Genomic DNA, 19,890 nt, shown 5'->3' on the forward strand with positions numbered 1-19,890 from the left:
CCAGACATCCTACGTGATTTTGCACCGGGTGTTTTGGGTTGGGATTTTGGTTCATAGACCTTAGGGAGAGCGACCTATTGGTGTTAGTAGGGTCTCCTTCAAGTTCTATGGTGTTTCGAGATTTTTTGATGGGTGTTCGGCTCTAGAAAGCGTTGTAGGAAGTTTCCTCTTATGCAACCCCTATCCAACCAACTTTAGAGGAACATGTAGAAACAAAGGAAAGACTCACTAATGCATATAAGTCCAAAGGAGAGCCTATCATTGTGCCAAATACCACAGATGAGACAAGTGATGGGTTCCAGCCTAAAATATTGGCAAAAATGGGTAAGGACTGTAACGGTCTAGATGATCTGTGGAAGCAAATCCGTGAGGCCAATGAGGCTAATAGGATGAGTAACCACATGAACAGCACGAGAAAAGAAAAAAATGTAACCTTACCTCCTATTGAAGAATTTGAGGCAAGGTTACAAATGAAATTTGAGATACATTCACATGGGGGAGACCAAGGATCAATTAGTTCGGGGCACAGCCAACCAGATTCGCTGAGAACTTTCCCCTCTTACCTAGGAGAGTATGAAGCCAAGTCGGAAGTGAGAGCAATCCCATCTCAAAGACTTTATTCTAACAAAGTGATGGATTCACAAGGATTTATTGAGTTATTGTCCACCCCGGTGGCATGCACAATCACATTAGCAGAACTCCTAAGGTTACGGCCAAACATGTGGGCCATAGTAGGTAAATGCCTAGAAAAATTTGGAGTGAAAGACCCCACCTTGAAGCTACAAGAAGGGATCAGAGAGTTGGACAGGCCTCAATTAAACACTAGGCCAGTACCATTAAACAAGGTTGGAGAGTATTGCGAGGGAGAAGATGGAAACACCACGCTACCAGTAGAATTCCAAGGAGTAGTTTCCAAAGCTATTCTTGACAGTGGAGCGGGAGTTGCTATCGCCACCAACGAAATCATGAAAAAAATGGAGAAAACCAGCTTTGAGGGCTACCAGAATGAAACTGCAATTGGCAGATGGGTTCATGGAGAAGCCTCTAGGACTCTTAGAAAAAGTGATTGTCACTTCGTGCGGAATCGAGTATGAGCATACATTTGCAATAGTCGATTTCGACACAAAGAATAATTATGAGATCATCTTGGGACGACCATTCATGCAACAATTGAAGATGATCCAAGATTGGGGTTACGACCACATATACCTCAGACATGGCGAGACAACAACTAAAATACACCTGAAAGACCATAGTTACAAAGATGTGAACCAAACACCTGTGGAAGAGTTTGATTCAGCTACAGTAGTAGGATCAGAAATCCCGGCATGGTTAGGGCAACAAAAAGAGCTATGGATGTGGGGAGCTTCACATTGTGGAAGCCTAAGAAGAGAGGAATGCATCTTAGAAAGAGCGATAGAAGACAAGGAGTATATTCCGGAACCTTTCCGCCTTGGAACCTCTAGAATGGGAACACATACTAGCAACATTGGATGTTTGTACCATTATAGATAGTCCAACAACAAAATTTTGTGATAAGGATGGCTATGATGTGCTACCCTATTACATGGTAAACATTATACCAGGAGAAGATGAGACGGTAGAACCACCAAAACAAGAAGAGTTTTATAACTCCTTTGAACATCTGAAAGTAAATGTGAATGCAGATAATGAGTGTTCAGACACCTCAAGTGAGCGTGGAAGGGAAACCGAGAATATTAAGTTTTATGATTTTGCTAATCAACGCCCTAGACGCCAGGAACGCTATAGGAGGAAACGAGCAGGAAACAAAGCAAGAGAGAACGTGATGCCCAGGATAAAAGGTAAAACTCACTATTTGATGCTTGTAAAAGCAGTGGATTGTGTAAAGGATCACTTATTAGGAAGATTCTCAAAAGATCAAAGGGAAAGAACGCAAGAGGAATTAAAACAGGAACGAAAAGCTAAAATAGAAACAAAATCACAAAAATCTCAAAAATCATAAAAAGAAACAACAAAAGACCAAGAGTGGACCAAATTGGAGCGTAAACAGAAATACCAAGAACTGGAACGGTCTTTACGTGAGATATGGACTACTGAAGAAGATAGTGATGGTAAAGGGGAGTCAGAAAAGGGAGACATGAATGTACCATCACACTATCGAAAATTTACCATCCAGGATAGAAAAATCATCATGACACCACCAGTCAGGGAAAGAACCAACCAAGAATCTTACGATGGGCCAGAAAATGCAAAAAGGATAGACCTTGGAGAACCAGGTGAAAAGCCTCAGCCGGTCTATATAGCAAACGATTTAGAGCGTGAAGAAGAAGAACGGCTAACACAACTTCAGAAGAAGTATAAAGATGTGTTTGCATGGTCGTATAAAGACCTCAAGGGAGTTGATCCATCGATATGCCAACATACAATTCCTTTGAAATCGGATGCAAAACCTAGCAAACAACGTCCTTATACGTATAATGACACATTTGCTAAACAAATCAAAGAGGAGATTGATAAGCTGATGGAAGCTGAATTCATCTATGAAATCGAACATACAGATTGGGTGTCACCCATTGTGGTAGCTCCCAAAAAGAATGGAAAATTGCGAGTGTGTGTAAACCTCAAAAAGGTAAATGCAGCCACCATAAGGGATAATTATCCCTTGCCAATCACAGAACATGTACTTGAGCGAGTGGCCGGGAAACGGGCTTATTCCTTTCTGGATGGGTTTTCAGGATACAACCAACTCGCAATAGCAAGGGAGGACCAACACAAAATAGCGTTTGCCACAGAATGGGGGATTTATGCGTATCGAGTTATGCCGTTTGGTTTAACTAATGCCCCAGCCACTTTCCAAAGGTTAATGACTCACGCATTCAAGGAATATCTAAGAATATTCTTAGAAATTTACATGGATGATCTTTGTGTACACTCTCTTCTACGAGAGGAACATATTGACCATTTGCAAAAGTTCTTTGAAAAATGCAGAACATATCAAATCTGTCTTAACCCAGAAAAGTGTATATTCATGGTTAAGCAAGGCCGCATCTTAGGACACATTGTCTCAAGAAATGGCATAACAACTTACCTAGACAAAGTCAAAGTCATTGTAGACCTACCCAGGCCTACTAATGCGAAACAAGTGCAATCCTTCATGGGACACTGCGGATATTAACGAAGATTCATATACATGTATGCGGTTATCGCACAACCTCTGTATCCTTTGCTAGTCAATTTCGATTGGACCGAGGAGTGTGAAACTTCATTCCAAAAGCTGAAGGAAAACCTGATATCAGCACCTGTACTTAAGGCACCAGATTGGGAAAAGATATTCCATGTTCACATTGATGCTTCTGCATATGCCATGGGGAGTATTCTGGCTCACCCTGGAGGCGGAACAATGGATTTTCCAGTTTGTTATACAAGCCGACAGTTAAACAGTGCGAAAAAGAACTACACAACCACCAAATGGGAAGGGTTAGGAATGATTTATGCTGTAAAAAAATTTCGGTATTATTTGCTCGCAAACAAATTTGTGTTCTTCACAGATCATCAAGCTCTTTTGTATCTGGTAGAGAAACCATGCAATACAGGAAGGATTGTATGCTGGTTTATTATATTGCTAGAGTTTGACTTCACAATGGTGGTCAAAAAGGGTAAAACCCATCTACGAGTGGATCATCTTTCCACAATACACAACGGGGAAGCTACTGAAGGAGTAGATGATGACATACCAGATGCTTATCTTTTCAATGTTGAAATGGTACCCAAATGGTCTCAAGAAATTGTTAGCATTCTTTCCTTTGGAAGTAAGTTTGATAATACGGAATACAGATCCAAACAACAAACAATTCGACAAGCAAAAAACTTCCAGTTGATAGCAGGACGGCTGTATCATCTAGGATCGGACCAAATCCTACGATTATGTATAGATCCAAAAGAATTGGAGTGCTACCTTGAAGAAGCACATGTCCAGGATTGTGCATTTCATTGTTCAACAATGAAAACACACCAGAGACTGAAACAGTTAGGGGTTTATTGGCCAACTATGTATGCGGACTCACATTCTTATGTTACCAATTGTACTATATGTAGTGCCAAACGACCAGTGGATCACACGACATTGTTTCAGGTAAACATTGCACCTACATGGAGTCAATATATCATTGATTTCTTAAGCACCAGGACGTTCCCTGAGAATACCACAAGAGCATGGAAAATAGATATAGAGCTGGAAGCTCGTGACTTTCAGTTAATTGGGAACCAACTCTATAAGCGAGGAAAAGACAATCAACTTAGAATCTGTGCAAGTGAAATCAAATACCTGCTGATTCTAGAACATGCACATAGTGGAATAAGTGGAGGCCATTTTTTGGGCGAATACCTGTTGATTCTAGAATATGCACATAGTGGAAAAAGTGGAGGCCATTTTTCGGGCGATAAGACAGCAAAAATTGTCTTAACCGCAGGAATTTGGTGGCCTACATTGCACATGGATGCTGAAGAGTTTGTAAAGCGTTGTGATGCATGTCAGTGCACCAAGGTGCCAATAAAAAGAGATGAGATGCCATTACGGCCAATGATGGGAGCAAGAGTATTTGCAAAATGGGGCATTGATCTTGTGGGACCTATCTCACCCCATGCATATCGCACCCATACCCAATATATCATTGTGGCTAAGGACTATCTTACAAAATGGGTCGAAGCCAAGGCAACACAAAATGCAGATGCCCGCACCACTGCACAATTTTTGTATGAGAATGTTTTCGTACGATACGGGTTGCCAATAGAAATTGTCAGTGATCGTGGAACACATTTTCTCAATGAAGTCATTGAATATCCGTTAGAGGAATTCATGGTCATACATAGGAAATCTGCTCCATACCATCCACAGGCAATGGACAAACCGAGGCCACAAATAAAAAACTATGCACGGTTCTCACTAAAATAGTGTCAGAATCAAGAACAGATTGGGATCAGCAACTACACTCAACACTATGGGCATACAGGGTAGCTTACAAAACATCGATAGGAACAACACCATACAACATGGTGTTTGGCCTAAATGCTATACTACCCATAGAGTTTTTAATTCCAACTCTGCGAGTAGCAAAACGCTTAGAATGGACAGGGCATGATCTCTCTTTAAGAATAGATGATCTTGAAAAGCTAGATAAACTCCGCTTGAGAGCTGTAGCTTCAATCTATGCTAAAAAGAGAAGACAAAAAGAATGTTTTGACAAACATGTGCGCACTAAAGAGTTCAAAACAGGTGAGTATGTACTTGTTTATACTTTGAAGCAACATGCCAAGAAACTTAAAAAGCGAGGGATGGGACCCTTTGTGATTAGTGATCTATCACAAAGTGGAGCTGTCAAGCTTGCTACATTAGCAGGTGAAGAAATTCCGAACTGGATTAGTGGATGTCGACTGAAGAGATATCATCTATCACTCACACAGGAGATGCTCCAACAAATTCATCAAGGAAAACAACGAATGAAGGAAAAACAGAGAGTATGAGAGGAAGCTCAAGCAGAAGCACAAGAACACATAGCAAAAAGAAGTCTTCTGTGACAACAACAACAAAGTGGAGCACCATTGCCGATCAATGCCATTCGACTGACGAAGTTGGATGAAGACACAGTGGAGCCAATAATTGGAGTCAAAGTGGGCAGCACTCAAGTTGAATCGACGACATTGCTTGATTCGGAGCTCAGGCAAATTTGATCTCTTACAGATTATATCAACGGATCAACACCACAGGTCAACTTCATCATACTCCTCAAGTGCTGGAAAGTAGCACATCACACCCGTTGAAAACATTGGGATGGACTATATTGCATGTACAGATACATAAATATATTTACCCACACAAATTCTATTTGGTGGAGGATGAAAGCACACAACACCCAATGATGTTGGGACAACCGTGGCAAAAAGAGTACAATGTGCAGATAGATTGGAATGCAAAGGCAGTCAAAATTCAGCATGCACATGAACAACAAGTGATAGCCTTTGCTCAGCAATACCAGAATAATCAGCTGCAAGCCATGCAATCACTGGAAAAAGAGCCAAAAGCAAAAATGCCACCAAAGAACAACATGATACCCGCGACCACCAATCAGGTAAAGGCCAACCATGCTAATTCCATATATACGTAGTCAAGGCCGCAATGCAAAGATCTAGGTTACCAAAACAAGGGAAACAAGTATGGATGCGGAAGGATAGAAATGACATGGCAGACAAAAAACAATGCAACAAAAGAATTCCAACGAAGTAGATAGTTCAACCAAAAACCAAGGGCATAAAACAGATATGGATCCCAAAGAAAATGCTTAGCCATAACCCAAATGTCACTCGCATTTGGATACCAAAACAAAAGCAAAAGGAACTCCCTTCAGTACAAGCAACAACGGAAGGCAGACAACTCCATTTAAAAAAGGAAAACCAACTTATGTGGATGCCAATCAGCAACAAAACAATGGCAACAAAGGAAGTACCAAAACATCTACAAAAACTCGTAGAAACAAAATACCAATGGAAAGCAAAGAATTTACGGCCCACGGCCATTCCGGCTAAGCCAATCCTCGACCTAGAAACAGCTACGGCTCTATCAACAGTGTCGGCAATGCAATTGCCTTTTGCAAAAAAGACAATTAAACAGAGAGCAGTAGAGTTACAATTGTTACTTGCAAAGAAAATAGGAAACCTCGACGGCAAATGCCAATAAGCATCTTGCTTATTCCCTTCTCTTGCACAGCATTAATTTTTCCATGCATTGACCGAGTATGCATAAAATAGGGCCACATTAATCGGCCAGGCATTAGCACAAGTTTTTCAACCTATGCATGGCACATACTCCGAGGCGATACCTTGTCGTCCAGGAGGACTCTGGCTAGGAGGGGGGGAGGCATTCTCAAATGCGGAACCAATAACAGAAAGAGAAAAAAAGTGCATGATTTTCGACTATTTTAAGCGTTGTTGTTTGATTGAGAAATTTTCTGGAGTAACCCAAGTACATATGCCCTTATATAGCATGTATCTATAGGTATATGGGGCCAAACACTAAATCAAGCCCCTAGGTGTGTGTATATAAGTAGAAATAGCTATTTTTTGAGCAAAATATTGGTAAAACGGATAATTCCGGCCATAAAAATTGCATGTGACTGTATATAATATTTTGCGGTGATGTTTGTGATTTATTATGATTTTTGGGGATTTTCTGGGTTGGATTTGCTATTTCCTTTTTAATTTTGCTAATTTTCGGTAGAAAAACTTCAAAAATACAAAAAAGCAGGTGAAAAACGGTTGTAATGGAAAACAAAAAATATGGGGATGGTTAGTGACTATAGGAAAACCTATGGTACAATGGGGGTGCAATTATGAGACTGGAGCGAAAAGCGTGTTTTGGCCAGGTTTTGACCGAAATACCAAATTTCTGGTAAACAGAGCAAATGAGGTCCAAATCAAGAAATTTTTGAGCCTAAACCGCATCTCGCAAGAAGATAGGAGCACATGTCAAAATTCATGAAAAGTGGTTCGGGAACCTCCATTATAAGAAATTTTCACCTCATTTTTAGCTCATTCTCACTATTGACTTTATGGAGAGAGCTTCTGCCACCTAGAGCGGACCGACCTTCCAACAGCTTCTACGACGCGCACGACTACCCGACGAGCTTTAGACATGAGAGGTAGGCTGTCATAAAATCTAATATCTAACCAACCCAAATGATTTTCTCATATTAAATTGATCACTTAATGTGGGAGAATAAACGGGAACAAGTGTTAAGATATAGATATGTGCTTATAGATCTATCTCAACACGGGGCCAATAGTAAAGGGGCCCAAATGGGAGATGGTCTATCAAGAGCAAGGCTAACCAATGGACCATAAGACCTTAGGGTTAGCTTCATTGAAGACCTCCAATAATGTGTGTAAAAGTCCTTTGACCTTAGGTAAGCTAGGGCTGAGCTTGAGGTGGGAACTCGGCCCAAGCTCGAGGTGTTTGTCCTGCTTGAGGTGCTTGATTAAGGTTCTTGACTTACTCCATGCTTGAGGTGCTTGACTTGCCGCTTGATTAAGGTGCTTGAGGTGCCTTGACATGCTTGCCTAAGATACTTGTGGGAATACCCCCTAGTCCAAGTGCTTTGTCATGCTTGATGACTGAGGTGCTTGAGCTCCTAAAGTCAAAAGCATCCCTACAAGAGGGGGGGCGAGCCCTTTTCCTAGGGATTAGAGAGAGAACACACACTCACACTCACAAGGGAAGCCCCAACTTGAAGAGGCAGCAAGGACACATGTCAGGTCCCTACCCATGTTACCTTCATGTGTTGCTTGAAGCCTATTGGCTAGGCTTCAAAGGGGTCCAATGATAAATTACTTGAATTATCTATTTTTTTTTGCATTTATCAAGTCCTCTCTCTCAAAGGGGAAAGGGGGACACTTGTCCCAAGGCTATCCCTGTTGCTTGTAATGGCTTCTGCTTGTGATTGGCTAGGCCTGGAGGGGTCCAATGAGCTTCAAGCATGAGCTACAAGGGGGGGTCGACCCATATGTATGCTAGCAACAAGAGTATGATAAGTGAGGAACTAATTCGTTCTCCTACGAAATGTTTCTTCTTCCTTTTCCCTACCCTCATTCCCTACTAGCTCTCTCCACCTTCGAAGGTGTTTGAGGTCTTGGGACTGAGGCTTGGTATAGTTAAAGCTTTCTTCAAGTTCAGGTTATGCTATGATGGTGATGCATGAAGCTTTCCATCTTCATTGCTTCACCTAGGTCACAAGGAACACAAAGAATGTATTGTAACAAGTCTCTTTTTATGGGAGAAATCATAATACAAATGCCTATTGGAGGGGGGACCGGCTCCACATAAATCCGATCCTCCACTGTTGTCATGTTCTCTAAATTCTCTCTCTTGCAAAAGTATTGTCTATGCCAAGTTAACTATTTGCTATGATTATGTTGCTATCTTCAATTATGTCAACCCGCTATGCTCACAAAATCATTTCTTGAAAGTACTCTCATTAAATTCCGCTACTCTCAAATTGAATAGGCAAATTCCATTACATTGGTATCAGAGCATTTGGTTTCTCTTTTCTTGCTTAAGAAGAGAGGTCCTTAAGTAGCCTATAAATGGTTGATGTTGTTAATTATAATAGAGTAAGTGGAACTGGGATCTAATATCGGTTTTGTTAAGCCCACTATGTGGGGGATGGTGCACACCTCGGGAGCTTTGGACTTAATAATGGAGTCTTTTTAGACTTGCCTACGGCTTTACCATTATTGAGCCATAAGAAGTCCGAAAGGAGCTAGCCCTTGGCAACTCTGCTATGTTAGACCTACTCCTCTACTCTCTATAATTAACCACTTTGAGCTGTGGGTGTAGATACTTAAGAGCCGATTTTCAAAGGCTAAGAGGAGTGGCAACTAAGGTTTTGTATTGCCAAAGCATACACTAAGTATAAACATAAATTTTGTTAACATGGCTGACAATAATCAAGAGAGTAGAATGAACATTGATAGCTTTGATTTTGCACATGAAGGTGCTAATGATGATGCTCCCATGTTTGTGAATTATCTCATCACTAGGTTGCAACAAGCTATGGGCAACCCTGCTTTGCAAGCCGAAGTTACTCAACAACTTCGTGCTTATGGAATTTCCCTTCCTCTCCCAGAGGAGAGAGAGCTTAGGAGGCCTCTTGAAGAGACCCCCAAAAGAAGACTCTCTCCCATTCGAGAGGAGGAGTCCAAAGAGAAAGAAAGCAATGACAGTCTAAGTTCTTCTGAAGATGTGGCTCCACGAAGACGGCGGTTTAGACGATCGCCTACTCCTCCCAAGAGGAAAAGAGCAACCCATAGTCCTTCTCCTCATCACTCTGAAAGGCAAGAGAGGAAACAAAGGAAGAAAAGGGCTAGGAAGAGGTCACCCTCTTCTCCTTCTTCTTCACCTTCCTCCTCTTCCGATGAAAGTTATGGCTATTCTCCTAGAGAATACAAGAGGGGAGGACATCGCAAATCATTTCCTGCATGGCGAAGGTCACAAAAGCTAAAGAAGTTCAAGGAGGGAGGAAAGAGTATCTCTTTTCTCACCTATGATGGCACCTTTGGTGCTACCGACAAAGTGTTGGCCTTCATCCAGCAATTTGATGCGTCCTTTGGGGACGAGGGCTTCACAGAGTCCTCCAAGCTACGCCATGTAGCTATGCACTTCCAAAAATCAGCTCGTCAATGGTGGGCTAGCCTTCGTGGCAATGGAGAAGCCCCAAAGACATGGAAAACTCTACGAGTTTCCATCATGAAGCAATTTCTTCCAAGTGATACTAAAGATAAAGTTCTTACCGAATGGCACGGCTTGAAGCTTCTCTCTCATGAGTCTATCAACAAGTATGTAGACAAGTTTTGGGATTTACATCTCAAAGCTACTGTCTTTCAAAAGATAGACTTTGCCGAGCAAAGATAGCAATTCTGTGCGGGATTACTTGAAGAGATGGCCGAATACATCAACTCTCAACGGCCCGGTACTATTACCGAAGTAATCCACCACACCATGGTTGCTTCACGCATCAATTTCCATCAAGGGGCTAGACGTAATGTCAAGCCCATGGAAAACAAAGATAAAAATGATGCAAAGGGGAAATCCAATTCACAAAATAATTCCCAAGGCACTTCCAACAACAACAATAACAACAACAACAATCGGTCCAAGGAGAAGGGAGCTTACAAAGGTAAAAACAAACTCTCTCCTGAAGAGCTTGAAGCTTTTCGCAAGGACCATAAATGTTTCAAGTGTGGGGAGCAAGGACATGGCTATCGTTCTTGCCCCAAGAAGAATACTCGCAATGAGACTCCTAGGGCTTCCACCATCGAAGCTCCAAAAGAGGATGCTCATTGCAAAGGATCATCACTCTCCTATGCTTGGGGAAAGGTAAGAGAGCATGATGCCTTCATCTTGTTTGACCCTGGCTCTACTCTCAACTTCATATCAATAGAGTTGGCCACCAAGTTGGGCATTCAAGCTTTTGAGATGGGAGATATAGTAACAGCCGATGCAGCTTTCAAGGGACAACAAGCCTCCGTTACTCCCTTGATTGGGAAGTTTAGGCTTCATGTCCAAAGCTATGTCGACAAAGAAGACTTCTTCATCTCTCCTCTCCAACATCAGGATGTTATCCTAGGGGCACCATGGTTTGATCGCATGGCTGCCAACATGAAGTTCCCTGAAAGGAGAATTTACTTCACCTACAGGGGAAAGAACATGTATATAGATTCTAGTGAGCGTGGTCGCACTATTCCACTTGTAAATCCTCTTTCTTTTGATAAATCAATGAAGAGCTCAGTTTCTGCGTACATGATTTATGTCAAAGAGTCTCTAAAAGCTAATAATGTTTCATCAAATGAAAATGATAGGAATCAAGAAGAGTTAGACTTGTCTACTTTTCTAAAAGGATTCCAAGATGTGTTCATCGATGATATCCCTATGGACCTACCTCCAAAACGAGGGGATGATGACCATCGTATTGAGCTCCTTCCAGGAAGCTCACCGCCTAACAAACCTCCTTATTGAGTCTCACAAGCTCAACAAGAGGAGATTATGAGGCAAGTACAGGAATTGGTAGACAAAGGGATGGTGAGGCCTAGTTCCTCTCCCTTTTGTTCTCCAGTCCTTTTAGTGCAAAAGAAAGATGGTACATACCGTATGTGTGTGGACTATCGAGCACTAAACCATATCACTATCAAAAACAGATTTCCCGTGCCTTGGGTAGAAGATCTGTTTGATAAGCTACAGGGCTCTACCTACTTCAGTAGGATTGACCTTAAGAGTGGCTATCATCAAATAAGGATAGTGGATGAAGATATCCTAAAGACCGCGTTTCGCACAACATTTGGTCTTTATGAATATCTAGTCATGCCTTTTGGCTTGACTAATGCACCAGCTACTTTCAATCGTCTCATGGAGAAAATTTTTAGACCATATCGTAAATTCACTGGAGTGTTCTTTGATGATATCATCATCTAATCCAAATCTTTGGAGGAACATAAGCAACATCTCCAAGTGATTTTTCAAGCCTTGAGGGAGAACAAACTTTTTCTCAACCAAAAGAAAAGCGAATTCTTCCTTCAAGAGATTCAATATCTAGGTCATATTATCTCTCACGATGGTATTCGTATGGATCCATCAAAGTTAGAGGTAATAAAATCATGGCCTAACCCAAGGAATCTACATGAGCTAAGAAGCTTTATTGGTATGTGTACATACTATAGACGCTTCATAGCAAAATTCTCTCAAGTAGCAGGACCACTACACGACTTAACAAAGAAGAACGTTAAGTTTGTATGGACTGCTAAGGAGCAAAATGCTTTTGAAAAACTCAAAGAGAAGCTTACTTCCCAACTATTCCTCGTGCTTCCGGATCTCTCAAAGCCATTTGAGGTCCAATGTGATGCGTGTGGTGATTGCCTTGGAGCGGTTTTGCTTCAAGAAGGGCATGCCATAGCATATGAGAGCCGAAGGCTCAATAGTGATGAACGAGTCTTGGGTATTTATGAGAAAGAGCTTTTAGCTGTTCTACATGCCCTAGACACATGGAAGCACTACCTATTGGGGACTCCATTTATCCTACGAACCGACCACCAAAGTCTCAAGTATTTCATGATGCAAACCAAGCTTTCCGACAAACAAATGAGGTGGGAAAATTTTCTTTCGCAATTTAATTTCCATATTGCTCACATAGCTGGTAAGCACAATCAAGTTGCCGATGCACTTTCACGACGACCAAAAGTTAATGCGGTGTCTATAGCTACTCACAATGATCTATCCTCTATGATAGATGAGTATGCTACTGACCCTGACTTTAAAGACATAATGTCAGCAATTGCTTTGAGGAAGAAAGAGGAACCATTCACCTTGCAGGATGGTTATCTTCTCCACGGCAATAGGCTATGTGTTACCCATGCCCTTCGTGAGAAGGTTATGTATGAATCCCATGCTCCTCCATATGCAGGGCATAGAGGTATTCAACCTACTCTCCGAGGAGTAGAGATGTATTTCTATTGGCCTACCCTGAAAGTGGACATACAAGAGTATGTTTCAAAATGTGTAGTATGCCAAAAGACCAAGTATGATAGAGGGAAGCAACCTAGATTACTCCAGCCATTGCCTATTCCAAATTCACCATGGGAGAGTATATCCATGGATTTCATCTTTGGATTACCCAAGTCTATCCATGGGAATACAAGAATATGGACAATAGTCGACAGGTTTAGCAAGCAAGCACATTTTATTCCTGTCAAAAAGACTATTAAGGCACATCAAATGGAAACTCTCTTCATATCTCAGATTTTCAAGCACCATGGATTACCCACATCCATCGTGTTAGATAGAGATCCTAGAATGACCAGTAATTTCTAGAAAGGTCTCTTTGAAAATCTAGGAACAAGATTGAATTTCTCTTCGGCCTATCACCCACAAACGGATGGCCAAAGTGAGATAGCCAATCTTACGATACTCGATCTACTCAAGACTTATGTTACCGAAGTAGATCAACGCTCACAATGGGAAAAGTATTTACCTCTAGTAGAGTATGCCTACAATAATACTGTCCATACTTCTACCGGGAAAGCACCTTTCGAGATCATAGAGGGAAGACCTAAAAGTCCCTTGCTACTCAAAGTACATGGGAAGATCTTCGCCGCCGATGAATATAGCCGTGACCTACAAGAATCTTTTCAAAAGATTAGGGAGGCTATAGCCATCTCTCAACAAAGGCAAAAAGCTGTTGCTGATAAGCACAGAAGAGACTTAATGTTCAAAGAAAATGATTGGGTCTTACTCAAGTTTCCTAAGGCTCGATTAAGGAAAATGACGGGCAAAAATCCTATGGGCCATCAAAAGTATTATGCTAAACTAGCAAAAAGATACTATGGTCCTTTCCAAATCTTGAAGCCTATCAATGAGACAGCTTATCAACTCAAGTTGCCCAACCATTGTCTTATACACAATGCCTTTCATGTAAGCCTACTTAAGCCCTACAAAGGAGAGCCACCAATTGAACCAATTATTGAAGACCCTCCCGAAGTTGAAGACCAAGAAGAGGTGCTACAACCCAAAGCTGTCCTTCGGCATGAAGATAAGGTACTACGACATGGTAAGATAATCCGACGGTATCTTATTAAGTTCAAAAATTATCCTTTTGAAGATGCTAAATGGATGCAAGGAATACAACTAAGGATAGTATGAACCTTGTCAATACTTACAATGCTACCTTAGAGTAAGCAAATGTACAAATTTCTTTTAAATGACTCATGTTTTTTTCTTATATGACTAGTCCTCTTTTTAATTGTGCACAAATTTAACTAGTATGCATGCTTAGAATCATGTTTGTGATGACGACGTCTCTCAAACACCGAGTAGAATTTGTCACTCTACTTTGGGAGAATGAAATGGACTAAAGAGCAGACATGCTTGCGGTAGCTATGTCTCCCAAGCACCAAATGGATTAGTCATCCATCTTGGAAAGATGTAGTAGGGTAAAAAAAAGGGATCCTCTACTCGCTAAGTACGATTGACTAATGACTAAGGCTTTATCTCTTCTACCTCATAGTTGAGGACGACTATGATTTCAAGAGAGAGGTAATGTCATAAAATCTAATATCTAACCAATCCAAATGATTTTCTCATATTAAATTGATCACTTAATGTGGGAGAATAAACAGGAACAAGTGTTAAGATATAGATATGTGCTTATAGATCTATCTCAACACGGGGCCAATAGTAAAGGGGCCCAAATGGGAGATGGTCTATCAAGAGCAAGGCTAACCAATGGAGCATAAGACCTTAGGGTTAGCTTCATTGAAGACCTCCAATAATGTATGTAAAAATCCTTTGACCTTAGCTAAGCTAGGGCTGAGCTTGAGGTGGGAACCCGGCCCAAGCTCCAGGTGTTTGTCCTGCTTGAGGTGCTTGATTAAGGTGCTTGACTTACTCCATGCTTGAGGTGCTTGACTTGCCGCTTGATTAAGGTGCTTGAGGTGCCTTGACATGCTTGCCTGAGATGCTTGTGGGAATACCCCCTAGTCCAAGTGCTTTGTCATGCTTGATGACTAAGGTGCTTGAGCTCCTAAAGTCAAAAGCATCCCTACAAGAGGGGGGGCGAGCCCTTTTCCTAGGGATTAGAGAGAGAACACACACTCACACTCACAAGGGAAGCCCCAACTTGAAGAGGTAGAAAGGACACATGTCAGGTCCCTACCCATGTTACCTTCATGTGTTGCTTGAAGCCCATTGGCTAGGCTTCAAAGGGGTCCAATGATAAATTACTTGAATTATCTAATTGTTTTTGCATTTATCAAGTCCTCTCTCTCAAAGGGGAAAGGGGGACACTTGTCCCAAGGCTATCCATGTTGCTTGTAATGGCTTTTGCTTGTGATTGGCTAGGCCTGGAGGGGTCCAATGAGCTTCAAGCATGAGCTACAAGGGGGGGTCGACCCAAGCAAGATAGGGGGGTGCTTAGGGGGTATACTCACCCACACACACTCACAAGCACTCTCACTGTGTGCTATGCAATGTGGAAGAGCTCCCTCTCCAAGCAAGTAAAGGTTGAGAGCCTACACCAACACTCTTGGCTATGGAGTGCAAATCCAACCAAGAGCCATGCTTCAATGCTTAAGCTTGCCATCTCCTTCTTCTTCATTACTATGCTATTATGTATGCTAGCAACAAGAGTATGATAAGTGAGGAACTAATTCTTTCTCCTACGAAATGTTTCTTCTTCCTCTTCCCTACCCTCATTCCCTGCTAGCTCTCTCCACCTTCGAAGGTGTTTGAGGTCTTGGGACTGAGGCTTGGTATAGTTAAAGCTTTCTTCAAGTTCAGGTTATGCTATGATGGTGATGCATGAAGCTTTCCATCTTCATTGCTTCACCTAGGTCACAAGGAACACAAAGAATGTATTGTAACAAGTCTCTTTTTATGGGAGAAATCATAATACAAATGCCTATTGGAGGGGGGACCGGCTCCACATAAATCCGGTCCTCCACTATTGTCATGTTCTCTAAATTCTCTCTCTTGCAAAAGTATTGTCTATGCCAAGTTAACTAATTGCTATGATTATGTTGCTATCTTCAATTATGTCAACCCGCTATGCTCACAAAATCATTTCTTGAAAGTACTCTCATTAAATTCCGCTACTCTCAAATTGAATAGGCAAGTTCCATTACATAGGCTCACCACCTTGAGCTTTTTGCGCATGTTTGTCGTTTTGTCGCGAAAACTAGCGTAGGGGTCACACACAAAGCGGGCGGTAGAGACCTACAAGTAGATACGGCGGCCTAACGGCTAACCCAAAGGCAACAAGACTTCATCGGCAGTTTACTCTAGCCTAGGAGACCAGTCCTGGATGTCCAAAGGCAGTAGAAATCCATCGAGAAAAACCCTAATTCCTAGAAACCCGCAAGAGGGCACCAAATGGGAAGTCGGAGAAACGGCGACCAAATGCCACCAAAATTCATGGGTAGGAGCATCTCGACCTGCTCTACAAGTCTATGTGACCCGCATAACCAAAAAGTGACCCCAAGCGGCACTAAGATTCAGAAATGGCATCAAACACATAAAGCGTCAAATTTCTCTTGCGGCCAAACCGCAAGCCCGTTTGCCACCAAACTTCACGAGCAGCTTTCCTAGACCATCAACAACCAAGTCCTATGGTGGTAGACCACCACAAATCATTGAAGGTATGTAAACGCAGCCACAGGTGCTTCTAGAGCAACAAATTGCCAAATGAAGTTCCGGTGAAGCCAAAGTCGACAAAAACCATACGGCAAGGATCCCCAAGTGATCGAGAAGCTATGGAGACCAACATCAAGAAATTTCATCGCCAAAAAGCACTCCAAAAGTCAAAAAACGGCTCGGAGGCTCTGAAGTCCACACAGGGAGTTATTCTCTATCCATTTGACTTTTTTGTTGAAATTAGTCTCAAAAGGGACTCAGGGGGACTAAGGGCAGGCACTAGGAGCACAATCCAGGAAAAAATCACCAGGAGACATCCTACGCGTAGGATGTCTCAAGGGAACTTTTGGGCACAGACTCCGACATTTTTCATCATACACATTTTCTGAATGACCTTTACATGCTATCCACCAAGTCTCATCACATTTGGACCAAAATTGACCTCATATGCATGAAAAAATGCAAAGTTAGGGCATAGAGGCAATAATGGGCCATAGACCTACCAAATCTTGTCCAAATCACATGAAACTTGCACAACACACTCATCAACACATCACCAACCCATCTGTGTGGTCAGAAGCAAAATTTGGTGAAGTAGACATCCTACGCGTAGGATGTCTATTTTGCTTTTTTGGCCTGCACAGGATGTTTGTTCATTCCAGATCCAATCACCTCATCAACAAGAGCTCATATATCAATTTTGAAGCCATTCTAATCATTTTTTGACCCCCAACACCTTCAAGATACACTTTTGAAGCCCAAAAACACCACACAAGCTCTTGCAAGCATCAATCCTTGTCCAAATCCAAATCCAAGAGCATAGCCATGTTCCATAGGCCAAGGACTACCCACAGAACAAATTTCATGACATTTTGATGAAATAGACATCCTACGCGTAGGATGTCTCCAGCATAATTTAGGCCTTCTGTGCAAGGACTGACATCATGGGAGCCAATACCATGGTGCAATGAGCCCATATACCAATTTTCAACCCATTTGGAAATCAATTGCTACCTATGATGGACTTTCTATCCAATTTATGACCTAAAGCCTGAATCAGCCCAAAAATCTACTTTTTGATATCCAAACCCAAATCCAAGCATATAGCCATGTTCCATGAGCCATGCACTACCAGCATGTCAAGTATGAACCAATTCTGATGAAAAAGACATCCTACGTGTAGGATGTCTAAATGGAAAATTTTGGCCAGATTTGCACTGTGAGCACATGCACAGCTTCACAAGTTCCTTTTAAGCTTTATTTTCAATTTTCAAGTCATTTGGATAGTTAAAACTCAGTTTCACAACTAATATGGAATAAACGCTAACTTCGGACTACTGAGTGCAACAGGATCTATGGCAGTCGCGAAGTCACCAGCAAAGAAGAAAAGAATGACCATCAAGGATTACCTGGAAGAAGTGGAACCCTTCATCATTCCAGAAGGAACACTAAAGCCCACTAGCACATGGATCCAAGAAGATCTGTTAGAGTCCAACAACCTAAAGATCTACCGAGGAGTATTCAAAGACATTGAAGGCAATGTCATCGAGCTACCAATGCTTCCGTGAGAACTCAATGAGTTCGTAAGAAGCAAGATGGTCGGGTACTTGGAGAAGATTGATCTACACAACTACTTTGAAGCAATACCGGCAGGGGTGGACATAAAGAGAGTCTGGGAGTTTGTGACAACCATCAAAGAGGATGGAGTGGCCAAAGTAACAGATCTACAAGGCAGGCCAGAAACAGAAATAATCATCACTGAGAAGGTTGTAGCAGATGCACTAGACCTCTCCAACAAGGGGGATAGTGTAACTAAAAGAAGGGATGAGGTCAAGGTGTACAATGAGAAGAAAGGAAACTACACCTTTGAAGATATTGCCAACCCAAGAGTGGCAATCATGAGCCAGTTGTACAACCAATACTTCCACATGTGTACGAAGAGGCCACAAAAGTACAGAATGCCGCCAGGTGCAATTGCCACGACATTCACTTGGGCAATGACAAAAGGCACCCCAAAGACAATCAATTATGCGGCGTATATACATGACAACCTAGTAAAGATGGGTAACAAAAAGCCAACATATATTGTGCCAGGAGAACTAATCACTAAGGTGATTTATGGGGCACTACACGCAAAAGGAAGGTGGCCTAACCCCCCGTCTCAAAACGACTGGCTGAGGCTAAAAGAAGACAAAGAAGACGAGCCCCAAAGATCACCAAGGGTAGCTACAAGACTGAAAAGACGGCTAGAGCTCGTTCAAGAGGAGCAGCCAGAGAAAAAGAAAGGAAAGAAGGAATTTGCCCAAGTACCTGCAAAAGAAACAAGGTCACAAAAAGCGGTAAGATTAGAGAGGCTGATGGAGAGCTTCCGAGCAGAGAGAGCCCTTAAAGGTGATCTGAGTGAACTCTGGAAGCCATCTCTAGAGTCAATGTCGAGATCATCCCGAAGAGTGCAAAGGCACAAATTCGAGGATTATATCAAGAATTTTGAGATTCTTGATGCCGCATCAGAGAATATACCGCATGTCCCTTTCACAGAGGAGGAAGTGGAGCAAATATTGCAGAAACTGCTAGATGAGCAAGAGAGCCAAGAGAGAGAAAGAAAAACTAAAGCCTACATCTCTACCGGCCAGCCCTAAACCCAGCCCACAGCCCTCACCACCGCCCTCACCACCTCCTAGCAGCCCTCCACAAGAAGATAAAGAGGCTGAAGACAAACCAGAAGAACGGGAAGAGGCCAAACAGGAGCAGAGCCAGGAGCCGAAGCCAAAGGAAGAGTCTAAGCCTCGAAGTGAGCGAAAAGAATTAGAAGATTCTTATCATACATTTTTGGACCTGCTAGCTGCAGGATACACAAAGGAAGAAGCCGCCACAGTCGCATTCGACTTGGCGAGCACAGGGCCTAAAGAACAAATGCAAGGCATCAGGCTAGTGGAATTCAAAGAAATTTCCACAGATACAGTAGATCTGCACCCACCCTCCAACGACTGGGACGTGGTGATGACGAAGCTAACCGGGTTGAGAGCGCAGTCAATGGCTTTAGAAAGAGAGATGGCAGCTCGTAAGGCCACTGAAGTGAAGATTAAGATGGAAGTCGACACTCTACAAGGACAAAGCCAAAGGCAGAAGGAGAGGGAAGCTGAGCTACAAGCCAGCCTAGCAAGGGCACTGCAAAGATGTCAGGC

This window comes from Adiantum capillus-veneris, chromosome 19 (assembly GCF_014529385.1).
Source record: "Adiantum capillus-veneris isolate H3 chromosome 19, ASM1452938v2, whole genome shotgun sequence".
NCBI lineage: Eukaryota > Viridiplantae > Streptophyta > Polypodiopsida > Polypodiales > Pteridaceae > Adiantum > Adiantum capillus-veneris.